The following is a 26,645-nucleotide window of genomic DNA, read 5'->3' on the forward strand; positions in this document are numbered from 1 at the left end:
CATACAAGTTCTTTAGAACATGCCACAATCTTATTTATTTCAGCAAAGGTGTTCATAGAGTAACTTTGCAAAAAAAGGGCACTCACACAGCACTCATATACTAGTTACAGCTTTAGGTAGATGCATATGGTCAAGGTTTTGTTAAAACAAGAACAGCTCTTGGAGTAAGAGATGGTTCAGGAAGACTCAAGACAGCATGGTAGACATCAGGATGTTGTGCCATACATCAAATATTATTGTTCACGGAGGTGCCTGGCTTCATTCACTACTAACTCTTTTTTCCCCTTGCTGTTGTCTCAAGGCATGATAATAAGGGCCTTTTGTGTGCTGATTGTGTTTGGGGGCATTGTAGCATTAAGGGGCTCTATGTGGGCCTTGTAGGCCCTGCATCATGTATTGAGCCCCCCCCTGTATAAGGTGCCTGTCCAATCTAAAATGGTGGCGCCTCTAAGACTCTCTGAATCTAGATATCAACATAGGACTCATCATGTCCTTCATAAGGACATGAAAAAAAGACTATCATGTTCTATAGCTTCTAAGTGTTACCAGGGTGGCAGCCATCTTAGAAAGAGGCTGTTTACTAATTCTGTTTGGCTTCCCAGACTGGCTCAGTCTATCGAATTTCCAAGTGCATCTCTACTCACCTCTCAGCCGCTCATCCTAGGCCACTGTTCACCTCATCCCTCTATCCCTCTAATCCGGATTCTATCTTCCTAATTGCATAATCTAGTTTGCCCTAATGTATTCCAACTTCCCTTTCTTATATTCACAGTTGGGCCCTTTCTTCAGGATTTGCTGATTTCCACCTAGTAATTGGATGCATATAATGCTGGGAAGCCCAAAACAGAAAGAGTACCTTCTTCTCTCCGTACATCTTCGGTCATGATTCTGCTGTTTAATGGGCTGCTTTTGTAGAACGGAGTCATGGAACTTTCCTCCAGTCACCCCATGATTTGCTCCATCCCTTCCTTCCTTCCTTCCTTCATCTGACCATACCCCCTTCTCCTCAACTTCCCCCCACGTGAGCATGTAGTACTCCGGTCCCTCCCCTCAATCCACTCTGGAAATTTGGTGCCCTTAGCCATGGATTCCCTTTCTCGAAGATCACTAGACTCCAAACTAGTTTCAGACACCTGAAATTCCTAACTATCATATACCCCATAAACTATCTAAAAGCGTGTTCAAGAACCTCTAACACAGACTTCTCAAATTTCTCCCAGAAACCCTTATTTCTTCCCCCTAGGTCTTCACGAATAAAGGCGCTACCATAAGTGACCCTATTTTTTGCATGAAAAGACCAGCACAATGAGGGAAAGCCCTTTGCTCTCTGCTTCGGATCACTGCATCCACTAAAGCCCCCCACGGTCTCAGACTCTTGATAACTCCCTCTATTGTTGGCGGAGCAGAGGCTACCATCTCCCTTTATAATAATGGGATTATCCTCATCCAAGCATCTGAATGCAGCCTAGAATTAGTTGATGACATTTTCCTCTCATCAAACTCTCTGTGATGAATAAGTTTCCTCCCTGACCCAAACTCATCCTAGCCCTTTAGTCATCCCACGGGTACCTCTTTCTGTATCGTCCCCTCTCCCCATTGCTTGTATTTCTCCATCCCTTTCCCCTCCTCCCTATCCACCTTCATCAGAGTACCCAGCAGCATTCATTTACCATTACCCTTGCAGCTTGTTTCAACCAACATTTTTTGTCATAATAGCCTGAGCCCTCATCACACCCCTAGAGCAGCGACCACTGAAATAACCTGACTCGATACTAACACCTTCACCTCATCTCTGGCCCTTACCGCTGACATTTTTTTTTTTTATAAAGTTTAATATAGCGCGAACATGACCCACGAGGGTATCAGATCGCTTTACAATATACAGTTATTAAACATTAGATGGTTGAGATAGTAAACATACATTTTGTATACGCCATTCAGTACAAAAGAGGTAGATAGTAGTATATGGATAGCATAGGTGACTAGTAGTCAACAAAGAATGAACCACAAGGGAATCAGAACGCTTCACAATACACAGTTATAAAACATTAGGTGGTTGAAGTAGTAAACATACATTCGGTATTCGCCTTCAATACAAAAGATGTAGGCAATAACATATGGATCGCACAGGTGACTAGAGGTCACAATAGAATTAAAGTCTTAGGATGTGAATTTATTCATTAGAAGCATTTTTACTTCTTTTTAGGTCGAGCCTTCGCAGCGCGCATGCGCTGCAAAGGAAAACGACCTTTTTGAATGCTTAGGCTTTTCAGCCAAGCACGTGCACGCGTTCCATTGCCCTCAATGGCAACGCGTGCACGTCAGGACATTCACTCGCGGGAGCGCGCGGCCCATCTGGTTGCAATTAACGCTCCCGCGAGTGAATCCTTCCCCGCTGCTGCCACGCAAGTGCTTTTTTTCTTGTTCTCTCTGAAATCTCGTGGCACTTTTTTACCCCACCGTTTCCCCCTTCATTTTCCCCTCTCCTCCTTTAGTTTATTTCTCTGACACCCTATACCTCACTCTTTCTCGTCCTCCTTTCAGCATCTCTTTCCTTCCCCTCTCCTCCTACGCCCCTCTCCCTGAAGCCCTTTCCCTCCGCTCGCCTCTCCTCGCTCCCTCCCCGTTGTCCTCCTCATGAGCGCCCGGGAGGGCCTCGGTCCCAGCGGTTTTAATTAAATGCTAAGCGCCGCCATCAGATCTTCTCCCCTGGAGCTCCGCGCCGCGTCACCCGCCTCGGCTGCCGTCAAGACCCGCTGCTCCCGGGAAGCTATCCTGCACGGTGAGCCGGGGCTGCGGAGACGCCTCGAAGACTAATGGAGCAGGACATAGAGTGTGGCGACGAGAGGCAGCCGGCACTTGTGGGCGCCCATCCGTCACTGCAGCGGAGGATGGGGCTGTCCGGGTGTGGCCCGGAGGAGAGTGGGCTCTCTAGGAAGACATCCCTGGAACTGTTAGTAGGATCAGTCTGTGAAACAGGGTTCAGTGATTAGGGTCAGTCTGCGGACCTGGGTTCAGTAATGCCCGGCCGGTGAGGGAGCGGAAGGTCACCAAGACATAGGGCCAAGATTCAATTGAAAGCGCTTTAAAGAAAATATCCAAACAGCATCTCAAACACAATGTGATAAAGGCAGAGTAATGTGATGTAGTCAGGGCTTTAAGTAGGGTGATAAAACTGGGGGGTCTCTCAAAGGGGCGTGGGCAATGTAATTAAGGACGTGGCTAAAACACGTAAGCTAAGAATCTGTGCTTAGCATCTCTGCTTAGCATAGTGTGCCACCTGACTTGTATTTTGCGTTTTCTGTGTTGCATCAAGATATGATACAACAAGTAACATCATACCCAGGGCTTTAAGTGGGATGAAAAAACTGGGGGGTCTCTGAAAGGAACATGGTCAATGTAATTTAGGGTGTGGCTTTAAAACACATAAGCTAAAAATCTGTGTTTAGCACAGTGTGCTGCCCGGCTTGTATTTTGCTGTTCCTGTCATTGCCTCCAGATATATGATACAACAAGTCACATCATACCTACAAGTCAGGCCTATTGGCTTTTGTAAATGGTTGCTAGTTGCATAAGATACATAAGCAGCAACTACAGCTTGTATATATTATTGAAAACACTTCCACTTAAAGCCCTGGTGACAGCAGGACAGCGTTGCTGCTCCTGAGATTCAAAAAAAGAAGGGAAATCCAGAGAGAAAATGACTCTCTTTAATTGATGTCCCTTCTCCTACACCGCTCCCCTGACATGACGTCATGCTGTAACTTTTTCACTACTGAGAAGTGAGCAGTGTGAGCAGCGCACACTAGTGAGAAGTGAGCAGTGTGAGTAGCGCACATCGATGTGCCTGTTGTCACTTCGGTCTGGGAAAAAACGGACCATCTGTGCCAGGGCACAAAACAGAGCCCGATAGAGACCCTGCTCAGTACAATGGTGCTTGACAACTCTCTGACCCCAGCTTTGAAAGAGATTGAGTTCATTGTTCCTGGATTCATGGCTGTTCCCTTCTCTCCACCATGAGGGATCCATAGGTCATAGCCCTCGCCTCCGTGTTAGCTGGGACCCTTGAATGCCATGGCTGTGCGCCTCACCCCCTGCCTGGGTAACCCTGGCCTGTTAATCAAATCTTATCTTAACTAATGATGTAACACTTAACATGGACCTTCAAACTGAAGACCAGTGTATACACATGCAGGGCTTACGCCAATCAAAATGACGCTAACTCGAATCTTAGCCAATGATGTAACACTCAACAGGACCTTCACACTGAAGACCAGTGTTTACAAACATGCAGGGCTTACACCAATCAAAATGACGCTAACGCTGATCTTAGCCAATGAGGCAACACTTAATCCAGAGACCTTAACGCTGAAGACTAAAGTACATGAACATGCAAATCATACACCAATCAATGAGCAGTGCTCAATTATACGAACTGTAATCTTAGCCAATAACATCAAACTTACGTCAGTGGCTTTCACACAAAAGACCAATGTACACGAAGACGCAGAGTGGAGGCACCACCAATTAGCATGCAGTGTTCCAATGCACTAAATCTAATAGTTGATTGAATTATCTTAACTCACTCACTGGGTTTGTCGAGAGTTATCACAATAACACAGATTTACTTGGAGATATCATAAACAGCATGTACATCGTTGAAACAAGAGCCAGGAAAGGAGAAATATAAGACCACCGTCTTACGCTAGTAATATTTTCTGCAATTCAATAAATGCAATTGGTGTCCTGGGCCTAATAAGCCAGCCCGCTGCTTTACCACCAAGAGACATGCTATCAATGTAGTGCACCTTCTCCAGACAGGGTTCACATATGTGCAAACTACATATTGTGAGAAGTTAGCCTGGCATATGATGTCCACTAGTTCTAGTGGGCACCTTGCACCAGTCTAATCAACCCATATTGATGGTGGATGTAAAGTCAACCTTATAGAAAGTTATCCTAGTGGTAGCATGGACCAGCAGTCAACAGGCTAAGACTTCAGAGAGCATGTGAAGCAAGCTGTTTTACCAATTATAATGCCTTGAATACCAAATGAAAGGACACCACAATAGGTATATATCAAATATATATGTGTTTAATCTAAACAGACCCTCCAGGATATCGCGATTTCGCGATTTGCCGCGAAATCGGCACTTTTTAAAAAATGCCGCGATTTTTACAAAAATGCCTGCGAAATCGGCATTTTTGTAGAAATTGCGGCATTTTTCGCTATATCCTGGGGGGTCTGCTTTATCAGCAGCATTGGAGAGGCACAGCGGGATGGCAACCCTCACACCTGCAGCCCTTGATGACCTGTTAAGAGGTGCTTCGAAGGTGACTGAGAGGGAGGGGCTGCAGGTTCAGGAGCAGTGACATCTATTCACATGCAAACAACCCTGCCTGATGGTGGAATCCGCGACTGCCATTTCCCTCTTGTTACCCCGAGCCAACAATCAATTTGTCTCCAAGTTGATGCTAATTATCAGATAAAAGCACCTTTCAGTGGCTAGCCTGCGCCCCATTGATCCCAGCTCGCACGTGCTTGTTAAGGAGCAGTCAGGTTCAGCTATCCAGCCACGGAGAGCCCGAGAGGGGCCAGCCGCAGAGGACACAGGGTCCCAGGAGGGCAGCATGCGCCAGCAGGTGGAAGAGGGGCTGGAGAGAGGTGAGGTTGGAGGGTTGTCTCTCGAGCTCTGGGGCGGCACGCGCCCTGCGTCTGTGAATTCCTGTACGAGGCAATGTGTCATGTCTCTGCTATTTAGAGGGGGGCTCACACATTCCATTTCTACCCAGGGCCCCAAACATCCGAGACTCGGCCATATTACACCCCTGATTACACCGAGGCAGCACGTAGTTCTCTTCACAGAGCGCAATTACTGTCACTAAATTGTAAGCAAACCTCGGTTCTTCAAACATGCAGTCTATAATTTAAGAAAATAAAGAAATGGCACAATCGCACCCACACTGATTAACAAAGTATGGAGGACAATCAGTTCAATCAGTTCTCTTAGAGTATCTCCTGTAAGTACTGTACATCACAGTGGGGGATGGCATTTTGGACAGAGAGCCTGTCTTCTCGTTGTCTTGTGCAGGAGGGGGCGAGGAGCCCAAGATGATACTAGAATACTGCATGCCCACCCCTGTGCCTACCCTGGTGGATCCTGTTCCCTCTCCTGTGATGGCTCCTGCCCTCCCCTCAGTGATGGCTCCTGTCCCCCCATGTGGTGGCTCCAGTCCACCCCCCGCCTGTGATGGCTCCTGTCCCCCCATGTTGTGGCTCCAGTCCACCTACACCTGTGATGGCTCTTGTCCCCCCCTGTGGTGGATCCTGTCTCCGCCCTGGGTGGCTTCTGTCCCAGTCCTAGAACGGCCCCTGCAGCGAGGGTGAAGTTCTTGATGGGCCTCTTCTCAAAAGGGCTCAGCTCAAAATTAATATGGAAAGGTCGGCGAGTAAGTAAGTGAAGGGATGGGTGAATGGCTGGATGAATTAGTGAAAGGGTGAATGGATGAATGAAAGATTGAATAAATGGATAATGAGAGAGGATGGATGGATTGATGAGAGGGGAAGATGGAGAGAAAATGTAAATAGCTGGATGTATGGGTGGAAAGGTAGCTGGATGATGGATGAGGGGAAGATGGATGGATGGATGGAGGGGAAAGATGGATGGATGAGGAGAAGGATGGATGGATGGGTGAGGGGAAGGATGGATGATGGATGAAAGGAAGGATGGATGAGGAGAAGGATGGATGGATGGATGGGAAGGATGGATGAGGGGAAGGATGGATGGATGGATGGATGGAGGGGAAAGATGGATGGATGAGGAGAAGGATGGATGGATGGATGGGTGAGGGGAAGGATGGATGATGGATGAAAGGAAGGATGGATGAGGGGAAGGATGGATGGATGAGGGGAAGGATGGATGAGAGGAAGGATGGATGGATGAGGGGATGGATAGAGGGGAAGGATGGATGATGGATGAAAGGAAGGATGGATGAGGGGAAGGATGGATGGATGAGGGGAAGGATGGATGAGAGGAAGGATGGATGAGAGGAAGGATGGATGAGGGGATGGATAGAGGGGAAGGATGGATGGATGGGTGGGTGAAAGGATGGATGGATGGATGATGAGGGGAAGGATGGATGATGAGGGGAAGGATGGATGGATGGATGATGAGGGGATGGATGGATGGTTGATGAGGGGGTGGGTGAAAGGATGGATGATGAGGGGAAGGGTGGATGGATGGATGATGAGGGAATGGATGGATGATGAGGGAATGGATGGATGATGAGGGGGTGGGTGAAAGGATGAATGGATGATGAGGGGAAGGATGGATGCATGATGAGGGGAAGGATGGATGGATGAAGAGTGGGTGGGTAGATGGATGGATGGATGATGAGGGAAAAGGATGGATGGATGATGAGGGAAAAGGATGGATGGGTGATGAGGGGAAGGATGGATGATGAGGGGAAGGACAGATGGATGGATGGATGGATGGATGATGGGTGGGTGAAAGGATGGATGGAAGGAAGGATGGCTAAGTGAAAGGGTCGATGGAGAGAGAAAGGGAGGATGGATGGATGACTAAAATAGTGGATGGGTGGAAGGATTAGTAAGTGAAAGGATGGCTGGATTGGTGAAAGGGTAAATGGCTGAATGGATGAGTGAATGGATGGATGGGATGAAGAGTGGATGGATAAGTGTACAGATGGATAGGGTGAAAGGGTGGATGGATAATGGAGATGAGTGAAAGGATGGATGAGGGGATGGATGAAGGGATGGATGAGTGAAATGATAGATGGAAGGATACATGATGGATAGGTTTGCAAACGGTTGAATATGTTTGGAAATGGCTGGGCGTACTTATATACTATTGCGCGACCTCTGATGTGTCTGTAAAACGTACCTATTGTCCTGAAGTTTTGTCCTGAATTTTGAGCTCCTGTCCTGAATTTGTGTCCTGAATTTTGACCCTTTGTCCTGAATTTTTACACTCACCGTCCTGAATTTGCACCAATGCCAGTTGGTCACCCTATTCGTTGGCTTGGAGACGGAGCGCCGTGCAGAGATGTCTGTCCCTCAAGATAAACAGACAGAACCACTCAGCCGAGAGAGCTGAGGCGCACACGGGACGGGGTATATGCAGAGGCGCGCTGGACAAGGGATGAAGTCAGAGGGTTGAGCTCACCTATTGCAGACCATTTCCCCCTGGGAGTGAGCCATGGGAAAAATCCTAGAGGCGAGAAATTTAACACGGGCGTCAAGTGGCCCCATGTCATGGGTGTCAACTTCAACCAGTCCCCGCTTTTAAATCGGAGACGATTTGCAGGCTGACATTTTGCAACGAAACTACAAGTACCAACATGCAGTTCGCTACTGTTTAACAAGTGACCACTTGGCGGTTTTGACTGCTCTTTCTCTAGAATTTAGGTCTGTCGAATGGGCATCTGGTGGGATATCAGGTCGTGTTCAAAATACACTGTACTATTTAACGTGCTTACTAATAAAAAGGGCGATAGGTATAGCCATCATTAGTGCAGCAGGTACAGTGGCACCAAGCTCTAAGGATATTGCAAGACACAAACTGACCTGCAATGGTACGCCTCTTCTGGCACAAGGCTTTGCAACGTGACGCATCTGGGAGATGCGTTACGTAGTAAATACCCTGCACCATGGTGCATCTTTTGTGCCGCCGCTGCGTCACAAAAGTGACGCAACGGCGGCGTAAAAGCAGCGCAGGGGGCTTGTAAATCTGCCCCAAAGTTTCTACATTGTAAAGAGGGGCCTCACGAACCATATAGTAAAATAGTGGTATGAGAACCACGACTGAAATGGAAAGTAGGCCTAGGGCCTGTGGAATCGCTGGGGCTACACTAAACAACCAAGGGTTAGGAAGTAGGAGGCCCACGGGAGACGAGTGCAGTGTCTAAACACAGACACGGGTTACCATTGACTTCTAATGGAGAACGAAGAAGTCACAAAGTTACTGTTAAAGGTCACTTCCGGATGGACTACAACAAAACCCCTTTAGACTAGGTCACTTTGAGAGTCAAGACCCACGGGAGCACCGGAGTACCCATGTTACCTCACCCAGGGAAGCCGGGTGCATAGGTGCCTTTTGATGTCGGGTTTCGTCGTCGTTTTCTATGGAGAGCGGCAAAGAAGTGCTGCAGACGTCCAGAAGAAAAGTGTCCGGGTGGATCCAAAGGTGGATCGAGGATGTTAAGAACCTGAAAGCAGAGGGGACAGAGTCTGAGTCACTAGCTAGTGACCAGCAAGGTACCAGGAAGGAACCAGGCGATGTTGGTTGCTTGCAGGTGAAGAAGGTGAGTTTGTCTCTTCAGCCACGAGGTCCAGGAGACATCGACAATGACCAGGCGCAGGATTCGGGCTGTCCCATGACAGATCTAGCTGATGGCAGTGTCAGTATCCAGATTGGACTCAACAAACCTGGGCAACCGCAACCCACGCAGGATATCGAGATTCACTCTGTTGCAGACCAGCAAGGTCTGTGGCGCTTCTCCTTTTCAGGGAAGCTTGAGCAAGCCTGGAGCAACCAGGCCAGCAAGTTAAAGTTGTAAGAAAGTCTTTGGGGGACTCACTAGCCAACGGGCAAGGAGCCAGGAAAACGCATCAAGCACAAATGCAAAGGCGGGGCCCACGGGACACTCGTGGAGTGGAGGGGCCTGAGATTCAGTGCAAAGGGTGCTCAGGGCTGGGGCTTCTCTTACCCCAATGCACAACTGCGAGGATGCCTCAGGAGTTGAGCAGGTAGCAAATCGCAGGATGTCCTAGATTTTCGGTCCCACGTCTCTCGTGACCACCACTTGTCTCAGCTTTGCTATGGATCTGGGTCGGGTCAGAGAGGTCTGGAAGTCCAGTTCTTGAGTCGCAGAGTCTTCGGGATCCGACAGGAGCATTGAAACTGCAGACCGGCAAAGTTACTGACGGTGCCTGTTTGAACAGTGTGGTCACTCCTTGACCACAAGGGAGATGTCTTCCATCTTCCAGTCAGAATGGAACGTCAAAGGTCCAGGATATGTCTTGCAAAGATTTGTCCAGGATAATCTAAAGTCCTAGGGACACAGCTCCTATACTTATACTGATCCTAGGGGCTGGACTACCTTCCTAGATCCTTCCTATGGGTTGACCTGGGAAAGGGGTGGTTACACCCCTTTCCTTTTGTCCAGTTTTGTGCCAGAGCGGGGCTGGAGTGCCCCACCAACTGGTTTGAACCGGGCTATGCATGTAGCACCTTGTGTGCCCAGGCAGTGTCTAGAACTGCAGCCCTCCCTGCCCCAATACACTAAATGCCTGTCTGGGGAGGTGCTAGCACCACCCAAGGCAGGAAACCTATTGTCCAGGCCTCCCCTGCTGGAGTTTCATCCAGCAGCAGGAGGTCAGACTCGTGTCTGTGGCAGCAGCATCCATTTTGTGATGCTGGGGCTCTGTTTAACTTTTACGGGGTTTAACAGTAGTATCATGTCTTCTCCCTCTAGAAGGGTGGAATCCTACCCCCGCCGCCAGAACTGTGGGGGGGTGGGGTAGTATTCCAAAGTGTTTGAGACCTTACATGACATGTTTTGATAAAGCCAAACCAAAGTTAGCATTAACCATGAGGATTATAATGCACTTAAGAGTATATGGTATGGCTATATCATGGAACAGCTATAAGGAGATGGTTCCAAAAGCTGGAGAGGGGCTTAGCTCATGCTAGGGCACCCTCTCACATAGGACAAAGCACTCTGCCTCCAGGATTGTCGAGGCCTACCATAGGAGTGGCTTATAGGTGACTATGTGTCTATATATATAGGTAAATATAGGGATACTATATCTAAGTAAGGGGTGATTACACCACCTTACCCAGGCTGTGTGAACAGACCTGTGATGTCAGTTTGGAGGGCCAGCCAGGGGTGGCATAATACATTCTGCAGCCCCTGGTAGGCCTTGGATGCACCTATGCCCTGGGTACCTATGGTCACTATACAGGGACTCACAGAGAGGACACAATACTCAATCTGGTATGTACCTAAAGTACATGGAGTCCATTTTAAAGAGAAAGCAGATAGGCTGGGCCCTGATTAGCAGGGTCCCAGCCCAACTAAGTCGAAAAACCAGCAAAACACCAGGAAAAAAGTGGGGGCAACCATATAGTCAGATTCCACCTTCCTACACATATAAAACAAGCAGAAAAAGGAGCAGATTTCTGATATTTCAGAGATCTTCTAAAATCTACTATTCCTGTTTTCCCAATCCTAAAGATGGGAAGACGCCAATTCTGGCAATAACTCTGATAAGCCGGGCAAAGTAAGAACAAGCATTGACATAGCCAATCGGTCTCGCCTTTGGGATCTTATAAGTGTTTGCTTATCCAGCACAATATCCTTGGTGCAACAACATCAACTGTTGTATGGCTAAACACTAATAAGTTCCCAAAGGTGAGACCTATTGGCTATGCCAATGCTTGTTTGAAGGAGGTCAAGGAAGAGATCCCATGTACCACTGGAGGTAGGGTGTTCCAAATCTTTGGTGCAATCCCTGAGAATGCTCTGCAGCCCGTTCTCTTTTTATGGTAGGATTGTGGTTTCAGTAGTAGTGAACTCGCACTTCGCAGTTGTCTGCATCATCCCGATCGCTCTAGTTTTAGAGCTAAGTAACTGGGGGTATTGCTATGCAGGGCTTTATGGGTCATGCAAGCTATCTTTAGGTGTATTCTTGCCTCATAGGGCAGACAGTTCAGAACTTTCAAGGTCGGAGAGATGTAGTTATTTCTTTTAGTTCCTGATACCAGTTTGGCCGCAGCGTTAAGCGATGCCCTCAGCGGGGCCAGCCAGTATTTGGGGAGACCGCATAGAGGGGTGCTTCCATAGTCTAATCTTGGTGCCATTTTTAAGTCGTTCTGTGGGAGGAAGGGTTTAAGTTTCCTTAGTATACTCATCTGGTGATTAGCTTCCTTGGTGGCATTAGTGATTTGCGCCTGCATGTTCAGGTGTTTGTCTATGGCAGAGGTCTTCAAACTTTTTGATGCCGAGCCCCCCTTGTAAAACCTTTTTAGGCGTGGGGACCCCCCCTTCCAACAAAAGTTTCTAGAAACCGGTACTCCTCATCATCAACAACTATCGATAACCATAAATGCGCCTGTTAGACCTCATCACATCCATCCATCCATCATTCATCCACCCACACTTTCACACATCTATCCAACCATCCATCCTTCATCCATCCACCCTTTCATCCTTCCATCCATACATCCATCCTTCATCCATCCACCCTTTCATCCTTCCATCCATACATCCATCCTTTAACCATCCACCCTTCCATCTATCCATCCACCTTTTCACACATCCACCCATCATTCATACACCCACCTTTTCACACATCCATCCATCATTCATCCATGCAACCTTTTATCCATCCATACTTCATCCATCCAACCTTTCATCCTTCCACCCATACATCCATCCTTCATCCATCCACCCTTTCATCCATAAATCAGTCCTTCATCCACCCACCCTTTGATCCATCCATCCACCCATCATTCACCCCCCACCTTTTCACACATCCATCCATGCATCATTCATCCATGCAACCTTTTATCCATCCATACGCCCATCCTTCATCCATCCACCCTTTATCCTTCCATCCATCCATCCTTCATCCGTCCACCCATTTCCACCTGAGCATTTCCATTCTGTCCTTCCTCAGAGCTCTCCCTTACCTTCAAGGTGAGGATGTTTAGAAAAAGCCCCCAAAAAGTTTTAAACCTCCAGCTTGTGAAGAGATTGAGATATTTTTCACTTTCCCTGAGTACAAACTAGTGTAAAGCAGGAATTATCGTGGACAGAAGGAAATATCCGCGAATTGCAACAGGCAAAAGGAAACATTGGTGCATTTAAATGTACGATGCACGTTAAAATTACAACTATTATTGTTCAAGTAGCTCCAAGTCTAAGATGAGATGTCTGAGCCCACCCTTGCTGCCCTCCGGGTTCAGATCTATGGCATCAGAGGGTCCTTCTTCCTGTTCTTAAAAGCAGCGCCCATCCCCCAGTCTGGAAAGCAGAGTGACTTCCCTGGCTTTCAGCACTTGGGCCTCCTGACGTGCTCATGGCCCTCTCGTTATGCATAGGTGTGTCTGCGTGAATGTGGCTGGCATCTTGTGTGGGTTGCCTTCCCGAGTTTCCTCTCAAGCCAGAAGAATTTAACATCCCTGCTGCTGAACTGAGGGTGTGCCTTCCTTTACAGGATGGGGGAAATAGATGTAGCTTAAATTGATCCTTAAACGAAACGTGGGGGAAAAAATGATGAGGAGAGGAGAAGGCAGCAGGGGGAGGGGGGAGGGAGGAGGGGGCCTGAGCCTGTTTCCCTTGCGGGAAAAACTAAGCCTCAGTAACCAGTTTACAAAAGGAATGTAAACATGCAAATGTGCTTTAACGACCTGTGAAAAACTCAGGGGGTGCCGGGCTGTGCTGGAGATAAGACTGCAGACACAGCCCAGCAGAGCCCACAGCAGCTCCAGTTGAGACACACTACGGGGGAGGAGGGGGGCTGAATCCCTTAGCCTGGGCAGAAGTGTGACCAGGATTGCGCGACCCCCTTTGCATCACTCCACGGCCCCTCTGGGGGTCGCGCCCCACACTTTGAAGACCCCTGGTCTATGGTGACTCCCAGGGCCTTCGCGGAGTCAATGATGTGCGGAGCACAGTCAAAGGAAGTTAGATGTTTCAACCATACGTCTATTTTGGGTGTGTGATTGGGTGGGGCGATGAGGAGGAATTCTGTTTTTTTTGGTGTTAAGCATGAGGCGGTTGCCAGTGAGCCAACTTTGAGTATTCTGTGGAATAGCGTTGAGGGAGATGAAGTCTTCTGGTGAGGAGATTTTCGTATACAGTTTGGTGTCATCCACACACAGGGGATATAGAATGTTCACTGAGTTCAATGCGTTTGCCAGGGGCTCCATGAGTAGATTAAAAAGAATAGGTGATAGTGCTGAGCCCCCGCTGTCAGCACTGATGCATCTGTGACACCCTTTCTGGCAAAGCCTGACACTTGCTATCTCGGAACCCCCTAGCATGACCAATAACATGGCGCCTATCGACTCATCGATCAGTTTATGAGTCCAACACCCCCACTCCTCAATCATGACTCCATCTCTATTCCCCCTCCCCTGGTTCTCCCAACTCAGCTTCTCCCAAACACCATTAACCGGAGCAGTCTCACCTGGCCACCTGGCCCACATCACGACCTCCTGTTCCCACATTACTAATGACGCCAAACTCACTGAGATCGCTCAGGAGCCTCAACTTAAGGCTGAGGTTCGAAGCCTAATATCCTTCACCTCAGAGCTCGCTAATTGTTGGTGTCCCACCAAACCAATGGGTAAGAATAGGCACTCCCTTTAGCAGTCAAGTCAAGTCAAACCAGCTTTATTCGGTGTAAAATATACAACCATAAAGCATACTATACAGAAGGTACTATATACACATAAATAAAAACAGTTTTCAAATATTTACATCTTTAAAAAAATGGTATATCATAACAGGCATTACATCTTTAGTCAATAGATAGTACTCTGATAATTATCAGTGCAAAAATCGCATATGTACAAAAGGAGAGTTTTGGTGCAAAATCCTAACATATAACAAAAGGGGAAGAAAAAAAATGATTCATAAACATATTTGAGATTAAGATGATAGATTATATCAACATTACGGAATAATGACACAACTAAAGGCAGTCATCAGGTTTTTCAGATATTAATGCATCCAGATGTGACAAATCCTTTCTTTTCCTAATCGCCCTATGTATAAAATTAATAACAGATTAAACAGTTTTTATATTATCCATAGTACATAAAAAGTTAAAAGCGTGTTTCTAATGGAAAAGCCTATTGGTTAAAAAAGTGGTTTTATAACAATTCTCTGGATATCTTTATAAAAGGTACAAAACAGTAAGAAGTGCTTAGTGGACTGGGGGGTCTTTCCATCACACGGGAACTTTGGTGATATTTAGGACCATTTTTCCTTACTTGAGAATGCTGTTATATAATGTAGTGTGCCAAATCTTAGCCTTGTTAAGTAGAATCTATGCGAAGTGTTTCTTATCAGAGTTAAATATGTTTGTAATCCCACCACAGAGGGGATCCAATAACAATCACGTTAGACGGATGTCACCCCCCACATCCAATGGGATCTCAGCAATCACAACGTCTCCTCATTTGACCTGGAAGACAATTCCCTACCCCCACGCCTCCACTCGACACATCAGGTTGAAAGATACTCAATCTGACAACAATATTTACTCCCTCCTCCTTCAGTCAAATCCACATAGAGATGCTAGGCCCAATCCCAGAGCAGGTAACAATTCCAACTTCAAGCAAATTCCCATCACTCAGGCTGCCTCCGCTGTCGGCATACCCCACCTGAAATGTACGCTACTCAATTGCAGATCGGCATCTAAACACGCAGTGGATATTGCTGACCTTATCCTTACTTATGATCTTGACCATATAGTCCTGACTGAAACTTGGCTAAATTACTCCTTCACATCAACGCTCAACATTCTAGTACCGCCCAGCTATGACATCATCAGATTAGATCCACCAAACAGACCTGGAGGAGGTAACCCCTGTACTAACGGCAATAATCTCTCTGAAGCAAGCACAAAACATTACTCTCATCTCGTGTGAATATCTAGGCATCGATATCCTGAGTAAAGATTGGCCTCGATACAAACTGCATGCGTTTTCCCACCCTCCAGGAGATAACCTCCCATCCATTGAACAAATTATGGAAATCATATCAACCAACTCTGGAATTACCTGATGACCAATCAGTGATTAGCCTAAAAACCTTCCTAGCTGATCTAAACTTGATCCAAATATGCGAAAGTCCTACCCAGAACCTGGAAGCGACATTGGATCTAATTATCTCTAAAGCTAATTCCATTGAACTTGAATCTATCATTCTATGTGATTGGACAGACCACCACTGCATCACTTTGCTCATTACTGAATCACTGTCCTCAAAAAAGGTTCACATAAAACAAAAACACTGGAAAAGGAATTCTCGAAACATAAACCTGAATGAACTAATATCTATTAGCAATTATATCCTTCCCCCTCCCGAAGACATGTCAAATGCCTAGGACCTTACTGATCATTACACTAATTCAATGACAAACATTCTAGACTCTATGGCACCCCTCCAACTAAAAAGAGTGTCCACCAAAGACTCCGAGCCTTGGTACAATGGTAGTCTAAACACTGAAAGATGCAATCTAAGATTCTACTCCTCGCTTGAACACCTCCAGCAAGTGAGATCTCTAAGAATCATCTACAACAAACACATACATAGATCAAAAGCAAACATCTTTAGGAAATAGCTAAACAATGCCAGGAATAGACCTAAAAAACTGTTTGAACTCGTTAAATTGCAATCTAACAGGCAGCCCCAACCTGCTTTCTGGGTTTAATCTGCAGCCTAACTGCGAAGAACTTGCCGCCTTCTTCCTGGGAAAGACAAAAAAAATTGAAAGTGACTTAAAGACTTCATTGGATCTCCTCCCGACGCCTTCACACGTCAGCCCCCACCCACCCATGTGGCCTGAGCATCCTGCACACCCCCCAAAAAATATTGCCACGTGGTGTTCATTCAAATCCTTTGATGAAATGACCATACTACAAATTCTGTCAACTTAGCCCATGTGCTTCAAGGTGCTGCGGATCGGGATCATGATCAGGGGTGTCCATAGATAGAGGACTCACAGATTCGTATTTGTAAAGCGCCAGGTCTTCAAGGCGCTGCGGATAGGGATCATGATCAGGGGTGGCCATAGATAGAGGACTCACAGATTCGTTTTGGTAAAGCGCCAGGTCTTCAAGGCCTTACGGAATGAGGAATGAGTTCCCAGAATCGAAATTGAAAGAGGAAGGGAGTTCAACAAATTGGCCGCAGCCAGCGAAAAAAGGACCCCCCCATCTAGATTTTCTGAATCTAGGCAAAGTCACCGAATTCTTGCTGGAAGATCTTAACTGCTTACGAGGGATATATCTCCGAAACAGTTTTTAATGCTTTCTGACCCCATATTATAAAAGGTCTTGTGCACCAAACACAGGGCTTTAAACTCAATTCTCCGACCCAAAGGAGGCCAAGAAAGGCTCTTGATGGTAGCCGCAACAGAGTGGAATTTAGGAAGGTCCATCACCAGCCTGGCAGCAGCATTCTGCACAAGTTGGAGTCAGTGTAGGAGACCCTTATTGATCCCTACATAAAGGGAATTGCAGGAATCCAATCTGGACAGCACAAGGGCCACCACTGCCTGTTTCCGCGTGGAGGGGGAGAGAAATTGACATATCTTTCTGAGAGTTCTTATCATTCCGAGGCAGGTGGAGACTTCTATTTATTTGGGTTCCCAAGGAGAGGGAGGTATTAACCATGATGCCTAGATTTTTGGCACTGAGGCCAGGGCGAGGGCAAGATCCAAGCGTATCTGGCCACCAGGCCCTGGACCAAATCTCCTGATTGTCTCCGAAAATTTAAATCTCAGTTTTATCCCCATTGAGTCTTAGATAGTTCTCTGCCATCCATGCTGCTACGGCCTGCATTCAGCTTTAAAAATTTGCTGCTAAAGCTTCAACACTCTCAGTGATGGTAATCATGATTTGAGTGTCATCAGCATAGGATAACACTTCTAGGCCAAAAGATCTTACAACCCAGGCAAGCACGGCTACATAAAGGTTAAAAGGGTGGTGCTCAATGAGGATCCCTGGGGAACTCCGCAGAACAGCCGTTTAGAAGCAGAAAGGAATTGGCCCATCTTAACTCTTTGAGCCTGTTCCAAAAGGAAAGATGTAAGCAAATTAAGGGGAGAGCACTCAATCCCTATTTCCCGGAGCCTCCCAGCCAATCTAAGGGGCGAGATGGTATCGAAGGCTGCCGTTAGGTCCAGAAGGGTCAGTAAGGTGGTGTAACCTTCGTCGACCTGTTGTCGAATGTTGTTAAAAACAACGGTTAACGCCGTCTCGGTACTGTGCTCACTTCTGAGCCCATGTTGCGAGCCATCGAGCAATTGATGGTCCTCCAGATAGGTGCTAAGATGGAGGTTCAGGTGTTTCTCCAAGATTTTAGCTGGGACGGGCAACAGGAAATTGAACTGTAGTTCTTTAGTTCCCCCGGATCCAGAGAGGGCTTCTTTAAGAGAGGTTTAACCACAGCCGTTTTCCAGGCAGTGGGATACTGGCCAGAAGTAATAATGGCATTAAGAACTACGGTCAAAGTACGAACAATAGCCTCCATTCCTAGTTTCAGGATCTTCAGGGGACAGGGCTCCATAGGGGAGCCAGATATAATTCCCCTTACCATCCGCTCCATGTCTTCTTGAAGTATAGGGGGAAAGGCGCTCAAGCGGCAATCCTTTGCAGGAGCTATCAGAGCATCCGAAGGACGATCGGCCTTTGACCCTCCCACATTGCATATCTCCAGGGAGGAATATACGTCCTTGATTTTGTCAGTATAAAAGCATGCCCTTTTATCACATAGTTCCTGGGAGACCTCGGTGTTGGCAGAGGCCGAGGGGGCTAGGAGGGAATTAATCACAGTGAAGAGTTCCCTCTGGGATTTGATGGATTCCGTCATCTTGGGATAGTAGGTGACCTTTTCCTCATTAATAGCTAGCCCGTATTCCTTCAATTTGAGTTTATGCATGTCCCTTTCGGCTGGGATAAGCTCACAGCGCCATATTCTTTCCTGCTGCCGCCATACCTGCCTAAGGTTTCTCAACCTTTCAGTTAATCAGGGCGCCGAAGGGCGTTTTCTAGCCACATAATGCTCCTTAAGAGGGGCAAGAGAGTCTAGAGCTGCCAAGAGCCAGTTGGGGGAGACAGCAATAATTAGAAGACCCTCCTTATTTATGCGGCTATGGTTTCTCTTCATCTCCACCCTGTTCTTAAAATTGGGATCTGGGTGGGATTCTGCAATTCGCATAAAAAATGGAATGGCGTTTGATCAGTCCAAGAGAGTGGGATGGGATCTTTCACCTCCATCCTCGGATCGTTAGAGAAGATCCCGTCCAGAATGTGTCCCGCCATATGAGAGGGGCTTCTCACCAGCTGAGGAAGGCCACAGGAGTCCATAGTTTCCAGGAAAACCTGCGTTTCAGAGCACAGAGTTTTCTCCAAATGGAAGTTAAAATCACCCAAAAGAGTGACATTGGATCTAGCCAAATAAGGCTCAATCCTGATTATACATTCCACTGGGTCCGGGAGGCCGGTAGCTGACAACTCCCTCAAAACTATCCTCTTCAAGGAGAAATATAGGTCCTGATAGGGATCTGAGGGAGTGGTGAGGGCCTCAGTGAAGCACGAGAAGGTGTCTTTATAAAGGACTCCCAAACCCCCCCTATCAAGTCTGGACAGAGCATACCCTGAGGGGATGGCCTCCACCAGGCCAGGCCCTGGGCAATCTCTAGCCCAGGTTTCAGTAATAAATACCCAATCTGGCCTACGGGAGGAGACAAAATCATTAAATTCTGCTCTATGTTTAATCAGAGATCTGGCATTCAGGAAATGCCCCGAAAAGGACTGTTTCATGGGTAAGGGTAGGGCTGACACGTTTCCCCTTGTTTTTTTTAGCTACCCCCAATGGAATGACTGTCTTACAGTTAACACACTCATATAGCCCAATGCTCACAGTTCATTGACCTGCAGTGCACATCCTTCTATCCTTCTCTCCTTGAAGCTCCAAGAGCTGTCCTCTCGGGTAAACAAGGGGCGTACCATGGTCTACAACAAAAAGGACAGCGTCCCTGGCACAAGGCATAAAGTTGACAAAGACAGGCGTGCCTGCTGCGTGTGTTCACTGCGCGTCAGGCCCGACATTCACATTAAATAGCTGGGCCAGTCAGGAACAACTAGAGCGCTGCCCATCGATCTGGGACAGGAAGTGGAATAGAGCAGCAAGAGTGAAAAACTCACATCCCTCCATACAATTGGCGAGCCGTGGTGAACCGGGGAAGGAAAAAAAGACCCCCACATAATCCTCCCCCCCCCCCCCCGAGATGAAGAAAAAAGCAGAAGAGTGCCTGGAAAGAATGCAGTAACCCCACACAAGTAAGCAATTATAATAGTTTTTAAAACATTCCCCCAATTAGAACGCACACAATGAATCAATAAAATTTTAAAATTACAGTCACTTTCTAAACCCAGTAGCAACGCAACAGCGTGGCACCTCTAATCAGGGTGAACCACCATCACGTGGTGTAGAGGAGACAAATGTGATAATAGTTAAGGAACTGCTGCGCAAAACTGACCTAAAAAGGAACTGGGCCTGCAGTGCAGCCCCCAACATGTTCCAAGAGTGGAATGTGGCTCCATCATATTATTATCAGAAGTTTGATAACAACAAGAATAGTGCACAGAGAGAGTCAAAAGTTGAAGTAAAGAGACAAAAAAAAAGAGATCAAGAAAGAGAAGAGAGAAAGAAGAAACATGGGAAAAGGAAACAGAGAGTTATAGGAATCCTTACCTGACAATTATGTTTTTTGTTCCCCCAATGGTGGCAGCCACGCTGCACTGCCTGTCATCCCAGAATACCTTGAAAGTAAGTAAAGAAATAATTTTGCATCAGACGACAATCCCACCTCATCACATTTTACAAATAACCGTCCTGGATTTACAAAACAACCGAGCCCAGGGAGAACCAGGGGCTGACTTCAGCCTCCTTTAACAGCTATTGCTGTGAATGTTCAACAATTAACCACCGTGGTCTCACATGCGGCTGTTAACTGTTCAAGTTTTACAGCAACAGCTTTGAAACAAAGGTTCCGGAGTACGGGAGGTGTTTCAACCCCCTCGGTCTCTGGGACACCGTTGTTTAATTTCAAAGTATGTTTATTGAATTTTTCAGAACAGAAAAAGAAGGCATGGCATAGCTAAGCACAATCAACAGGCAGGTTAAGCGAGCGAGACAGACAGACACGTCTTCTCTTAATAAGCGTTAGATGAGCAGGGTGAGCATGCTCAGATGTAAAGGTAGTGCCCGGAGGTCGAAAGACGCCCCTAGTCGGGGCAACAAGTAAACAAGCCAGCCTTAAGAACCCGCCCCCCCCTAACACCCCAAAGCAACACCCCCCCCCCACCCCACCAGTACGCCAGTCTTCCATAGTAGTCTTGTGAGGTATTGCAAGATTAAATGTATCAGGGTGCCTCTGTTTGCGTTCGGTCTATCATGCAGTCCGTAAGTCGTAGGATACGAAGGTACTTCGGGCAGGTGATTTCGTGGAATTCCCTGGAGAGCAACGCTAGGAGTGGCTGCCAAGTGGTGCGGAATGCGTCAGTGGTATGTGTTAGTGTGGCCTGAATCCGTTCCATGCCCAAGGTGAACCAAAGTTTGTGTAACCAGCCAGTGTGGGTGGGTGGGGTAGTAGAGCCCCATAGCGACAAGATGTGTTGCGACGCTGCCTGCATGGCGATGCCCATCTGTTTGCCGCGAGCTGATCTTAGGGGGAATGTAAGTGCGTTTGGAAGTCCTAGGAGTGTGTATGCTGGGAAACGTGGGATCTCAGTATCGAATGTGGAGTCAATATCGTCCAGGACGACCTTCCAATACTCCTGCAAGGCGGGACAGTCCCATAGGAGGTGAGTCAGTGTACCCCGGCTGCCACATCCTCTCCAACACAGCGCGCTACGGGTCGGGTTGCTTTGGTTGAGTCTCGCTGGGGTAAGGTGCCAATATATAGCCAATTTTATCGCCGATTCCCTGGCTTTGGTGTTGCGGGTAGTGTGGGCGGCCCTGTAATATATGTGGTTCCATTCGATCGTGGAAAGAGGTCTTCCAAATTCCGCTTCCCAGCGCCGCTGCCCAGCGGTTTTAGCAGGGTCGGCAGTAGGGGAGAGCATCCGATAGAGATCTGAGATAAGATGTTTATCTGAGTCTTTGGACACAAGCCAGCGTTCGAACGGTGTCATTTGCCGGCCCACCAGAGGGGCAACGTCCGGGCTAAAGAGCCAGTGGCGGATCTGGAAATATTGATACATGTGAGGGTTGTCCACTCCATAGTCTCGCGAGAGCTCGGCGAGAGGAAGGAACCCCTCCGTGTCAAAGAGGTGCCCGGCCGATCGGCACGGTGTATCACGCCATTGCAGGAAAGCTCGAGTGTCCGTGCCGGGTGGGAATGCGGGGTTGTCAAAGAGTGGAGTAAGTGGGGACGGGAAGGTCGTGAGGCCCCGTTTGACTGCCACCATGTCCCAGGTCGCCATAGTGGTCCGAGTAATAGGGGAACGGAGGAGATAACGCGGCCTATGCCGGCGAGCAAGAAACGGTATCTTCCACAGGGAGGTCTGTGCCATGGCCCTGTCCTGAAAGAGCCATCTCTTCTCCGATTCGGGCCGGTACCATTCCACCAGATACCGAATTTGCGAGGCCTGGAAATACTGCAGCAAGTTTGGGATCCCGAGGCCGCCCTCGTCCACAGTCCTGTGCGCCACTTGACGATGTAGTCTGGCGCGTTTCCCCTCCCACACAAATTGGTGAAGAGCATGTTGGAGGTCAGCTAGCGTCCCCATTGGCGGTGACACCGGGAGGGTCTGAAAGATGTATAGTATTTTGGGTAGGACCGACATCTTTACCGCCGCGATCCTCCCAAGTAAGGAGAGGGGTTGCTTCGACCAACGCGCGAGGTCAGCCCGGATTTGGGATGATAAGGTAGAGTAGTTGTGAGTAACCGTCGAGACCGTGGAGGAGGTCAGAGTAATCCCCAGGTATGGCAGACGGGTGGTGGACCGCAGTTGGCAACCGAAGGTGGCCGGTGGGCTGTTGGAAAGAGCATGGCTGCCAAGGGGTAGTATCAGGGATTTCCCCTGGTTGACCTTGAAACCCGACACCCTGCCGAATTGGTCCAGCTCCGTCAAAAGCGCTGGTATGGAGCTAGAGGGACGGTCCAACGCGGCGATTATGTCGTCCGCGTACAATCCCACCACGTGGGGTTCGTTGCCGAAAGACATTCCTAAAATGTGGGGATTATCGCGGATCTTCTGCGCCAAGGGCTCTATGTATAGGGCAAATAGGAGTGGTGAGAGGGGACAGCCCTGGCGAGTTCCCCTCTGTATCTCGAAGGGGTCGGACTTGAGGCCGCCCAGCCGGACACGGGCCAAGGGACGATAGTAGCAGCTCGCGAACCAGGCCTGGAACCGGTCGCCCAGGCGGTAGCGTTGCAGCACAGCCTGCAGGTAAGTCCAATCGACACGGTCGAAAGCCTTCTCCGCATCGATGGCTACTAGGGCAGAGTCGGAAACCTGAAAATGAGCTTTGTCCACGAGGTGCAGGAGTCTTTTGGTATTGTCACTGCACTGGCGGTTCGGGACAAAGCCCGATTGGTCCGGTTCGAGGATGCCCGGGAGGCAGGGGCCTAGGCGAGCCGCCAGTACCCCCGTGAACAGCTTCAGATCCAGATTGAGTAAGGAGATGGGGCGGAATGCGGAGCAGTGCGTTGGGGGCTTTCCCAGTTTAGGCAGGACCACAATGTCGGCTGCAAGCATATCGGGCGGGATGGAGCTTGGCCCTTCAAAGGAATTAAAGAGCCTGGCGAGGATAGGAGCTAAGACATGGCCGAAGGACTTATAAAAGCCCGACGAGAAGCCGTCAGGGCCCGGTGATTTAAGCGGACGGAGGCGTGCAATGGCAGCGAGGATCTCGTCGGGGCGAATGGGGGCATCAAGGGTTTCCACGCTCGTTGAACATAACGGCGTAATGTTGGCCGATTGCAAGTAGGCGTCAATGGCTGTCGGCGACGCCGTATCTGTGCTATACAGAGAGGCGTAGTAGGAGCGAAAGGCCGAGGCAATCTGTGCGTCCTCGGTAACTGCCTCGCCGGCATCGTCTAGCAGCGTCGTGATTTTGGAGCGTTGAAGTTTGGCCTTCAAGGCACTGGCCAGGAGCCGGCCGGTGCGGTTGCCCCCTACGTAGTACGTGTGGCGGAGGCGAAGAGCAGCAAATTCTGCTCTGTCGGTATCGAGGCTAGCCAACTGAGCCCGGGCGGCCTTAAGTTGGTGCCAAATTCTCGGGGCTCCGGTGCGGCTGTGAGCTCTCTCCAACTCCGCAACTTTGTCGGAGAGGTCGCTCCTCTTTTCTTTGCGAAGTGCGGCGTCTGCAGCTGATATCGCTATCAGCTCCCCTCTAACGACAGCTTTCAAAGCTCCCCATAAGGACGACATCGACACCTCAGGGGTATCATTGGTGGCCAGGTAGTCCGAGATGCATTTATGAAGTTGGCGGGCGACCGCCGGCTTTTGTAAGAGGGTTTCGTTAAGTCTCCACGACCCCGGAGTGCGTGGCGTGCAGGGTACTTGAAGTGTCAGTTCCACTGCTTGATGGTCGGAGAGGGCAGCCGGGACAATCGCCACTGTGGTGATGTGGGGAATGAGGGTCGATGAGCCCATGAAGTGGTCTATGCGGGCGTAGGTGTGGTGTACGTGTGAGTAGAATGTGTACTGCGTTGCAAGCGGGTGTGCGTGCCTCCAAAGGTCCGAGATGTCCCTATCATGCAGCCAAGTAGTGCCTTTCTGCGAAATCGCCCCTGTGTCCCCGTAACGGTGCCCCGATCTATCCTTGACCGTGTCCATGACGAGGTTAAGGTCCCCCCCTAGGAGCATGTAGGTGTGAGGTGTCTGAAGCGTTTCTGAGATTGCGGAAAGCAAGAAGGGTTCCTGACCGGTATTGGGGGAGTAGATGGAGCCTATTGCGTAGGTGGTGTTGCCAATCTGGAAAGCGTGGGCTAGAAGGCGTCCCTTGATTTCCCCTATTTTAGCCCCTACCTTGCGCCTTTGAAGCGCCGTGATATGAGCAGAGCCACCCCAGCTTTCTTTGATGTGAGAGAGGAGAATAGTTGCTGTGGGAAAGCGCGGGAGCGCAGCCGGTGCCAATCCTTAGCCAAGAGGTGGGTTTCTTGCAGCAGGCAGATGTCGGCTGCCGAGTTCTCTAGGTAGGAGAGGACAGCCCTGCGCTTAATCGGGTTATTGAGTCCCTTGACATTAAGGGACAGGATTTTGAGCGTGTCAGCCATCACCGGGGTACGTAGGGGTGAACGGGCTCAATTCCGCAAAACGCTGCGCAGCAGTGGAGAACGTGGGCAAACCCTGGTGTGTGTAAAGATCCCCTGGCGTACTGGTCCCCACCCCCCATGGCGTACTGGTCCCCCCCCAACAGCTCCCCCCCCCCGTGGCCACCCTAACCCCAACAGAGTGGACCCCCCCAACTCCCTGCAAGTGCCGAACCCCCCATCCCCAACTTCCCCATCCCCTCCCAGAACCTCCCCCCCAACAGAAACCAGTAAAAGTCTCGGGCCTAGTCGTGCAGGGCACAGGTCCGTAGAAAGTCAAAGAAAGGGGTACCGTGGTTGCAGCCCAATCGGCGGCTCCCCGGCCCAGACCCCCGTCAAGCTACGTTCAAATGAGAGAACACCCCCAAGCTGGTCGAGATCCATAAGGGCAATATTCTACAGGTCGGGTGCCGTGTTGTCCGCCACTTCCTGTATTGCAGCTTCTCGTTCCTGAGCGGCCGTGATAGGGTCTGGCTTTGGGACGGTTCTCGGCGCTCTCCTCCTGCGGACTGTCTGCCAGCCGTCAGTCGCAGGGCGAGGTGGGTCTCCCTGCGACCGGGACGGAGAGGCGTCTCTGGAGGTGGGACCGTCCGGTATGTCGATCCCAAGCAGGGAGCAGGTGTCGCGGAGCGATCTAAGCTGGTGAAGGGATCCGTTCCACTTGAAGATCAGACGGAACGGGTGGCCCCAGGAGTAGGGTACCCCGGCCTCCCTCAGGAAGTTCGTCGCAGGCCTGAAGGATTTGCGTTTCAGCAGGGTGATATTAGAGAGATCCTGAAAAAGGGCCACCGGGTCATCGCGAAATGTGATGGGTTGTGCTTTCCTGGCCTCTCTAAGGATGCGTTCCTTCAGGGGGAAGTCCGGTAGGAACGCTAGGATGTCCGGAGGCGGTGCTGGCGCCCTGCGTGCCATGCCCACCCTGTGCGCTCTGTTGATGCGGATTTCGAAGTCGCTCGCCTCCCCCAGAATGTGTCTGAATAGGTCCTGTAGGTAGTTGGCCACACTGTCCTTTTCAGCTTTCAACGGGACCCCCCTGACCCTTATGTTATTCCGCCTGGAGCGGTTCTCCAAGTCCTCAGAGTGCGACTGTAAGTCCACCTGTTGATCCTGAAGTCGAAGGATTTCCTGCTGAAGTCGCTCCACCTCCTCACTGCGGGACCGATCAGCCTCTTCCAGCGAGGCAACACGCTCACCCAGGCCGTCGATGTCGTGACGGAGTTCGCGATGTTCCCCGGCCATGTCCTGTTTCAGAGTCTGGAAGTCTTCACGCAGTGTGTTGAAGAGGGAGGCCAGGAAGGCTTTTGTTATCGGAGCGGAGTCTTCATCCTGTGGCTGAGGGCTCGCGGGGGGCCTCGGGGACGACTGTGGTTGGGTCTTGTCACCTTTCGACGTCGCTTTATGCATGAGTTCCACCACGTTCCGGGTCCCCTTGCGATTAGAGTGCGCCATTGTGTCCGGTGCAGGGTGGCAGGCCAACCGGCAGGCGTCGTCGGACGCCGATGAGTAGTCACCCAACAAAGAGACTAACTTTGATGAGTGGTGAACGAACCAGAGC

The 26,645-nt window shown here is 49.2% G+C and overlaps 1 pseudogene across 1 annotated transcript in view; it reads right to left on the reverse strand.

Moving 5' to 3' along the window:
* Positions 1-26,645, reverse strand: part of LOC144752259 (uncharacterized) — a 133,803-nt pseudogene that overhangs the window by 82,121 nt on the left and 25,037 nt on the right. Inside the window, exon 3 of the transcript XR_013594077.1 lies at positions 20,521-20,588. The product of XR_013594077.1 is annotated as an uncharacterized LOC144752259 (transcript). The remainder of the gene's footprint in view (positions 1-20,520; positions 20,589-26,645) is intronic.

Source organism: Lissotriton helveticus, chromosome 1_1 (assembly GCF_964261635.1).
Source record: "Lissotriton helveticus chromosome 1_1, aLisHel1.1, whole genome shotgun sequence".
In the NCBI taxonomy this organism is placed as follows: Eukaryota; Metazoa; Chordata; class Amphibia; order Caudata; family Salamandridae; genus Lissotriton; species Lissotriton helveticus.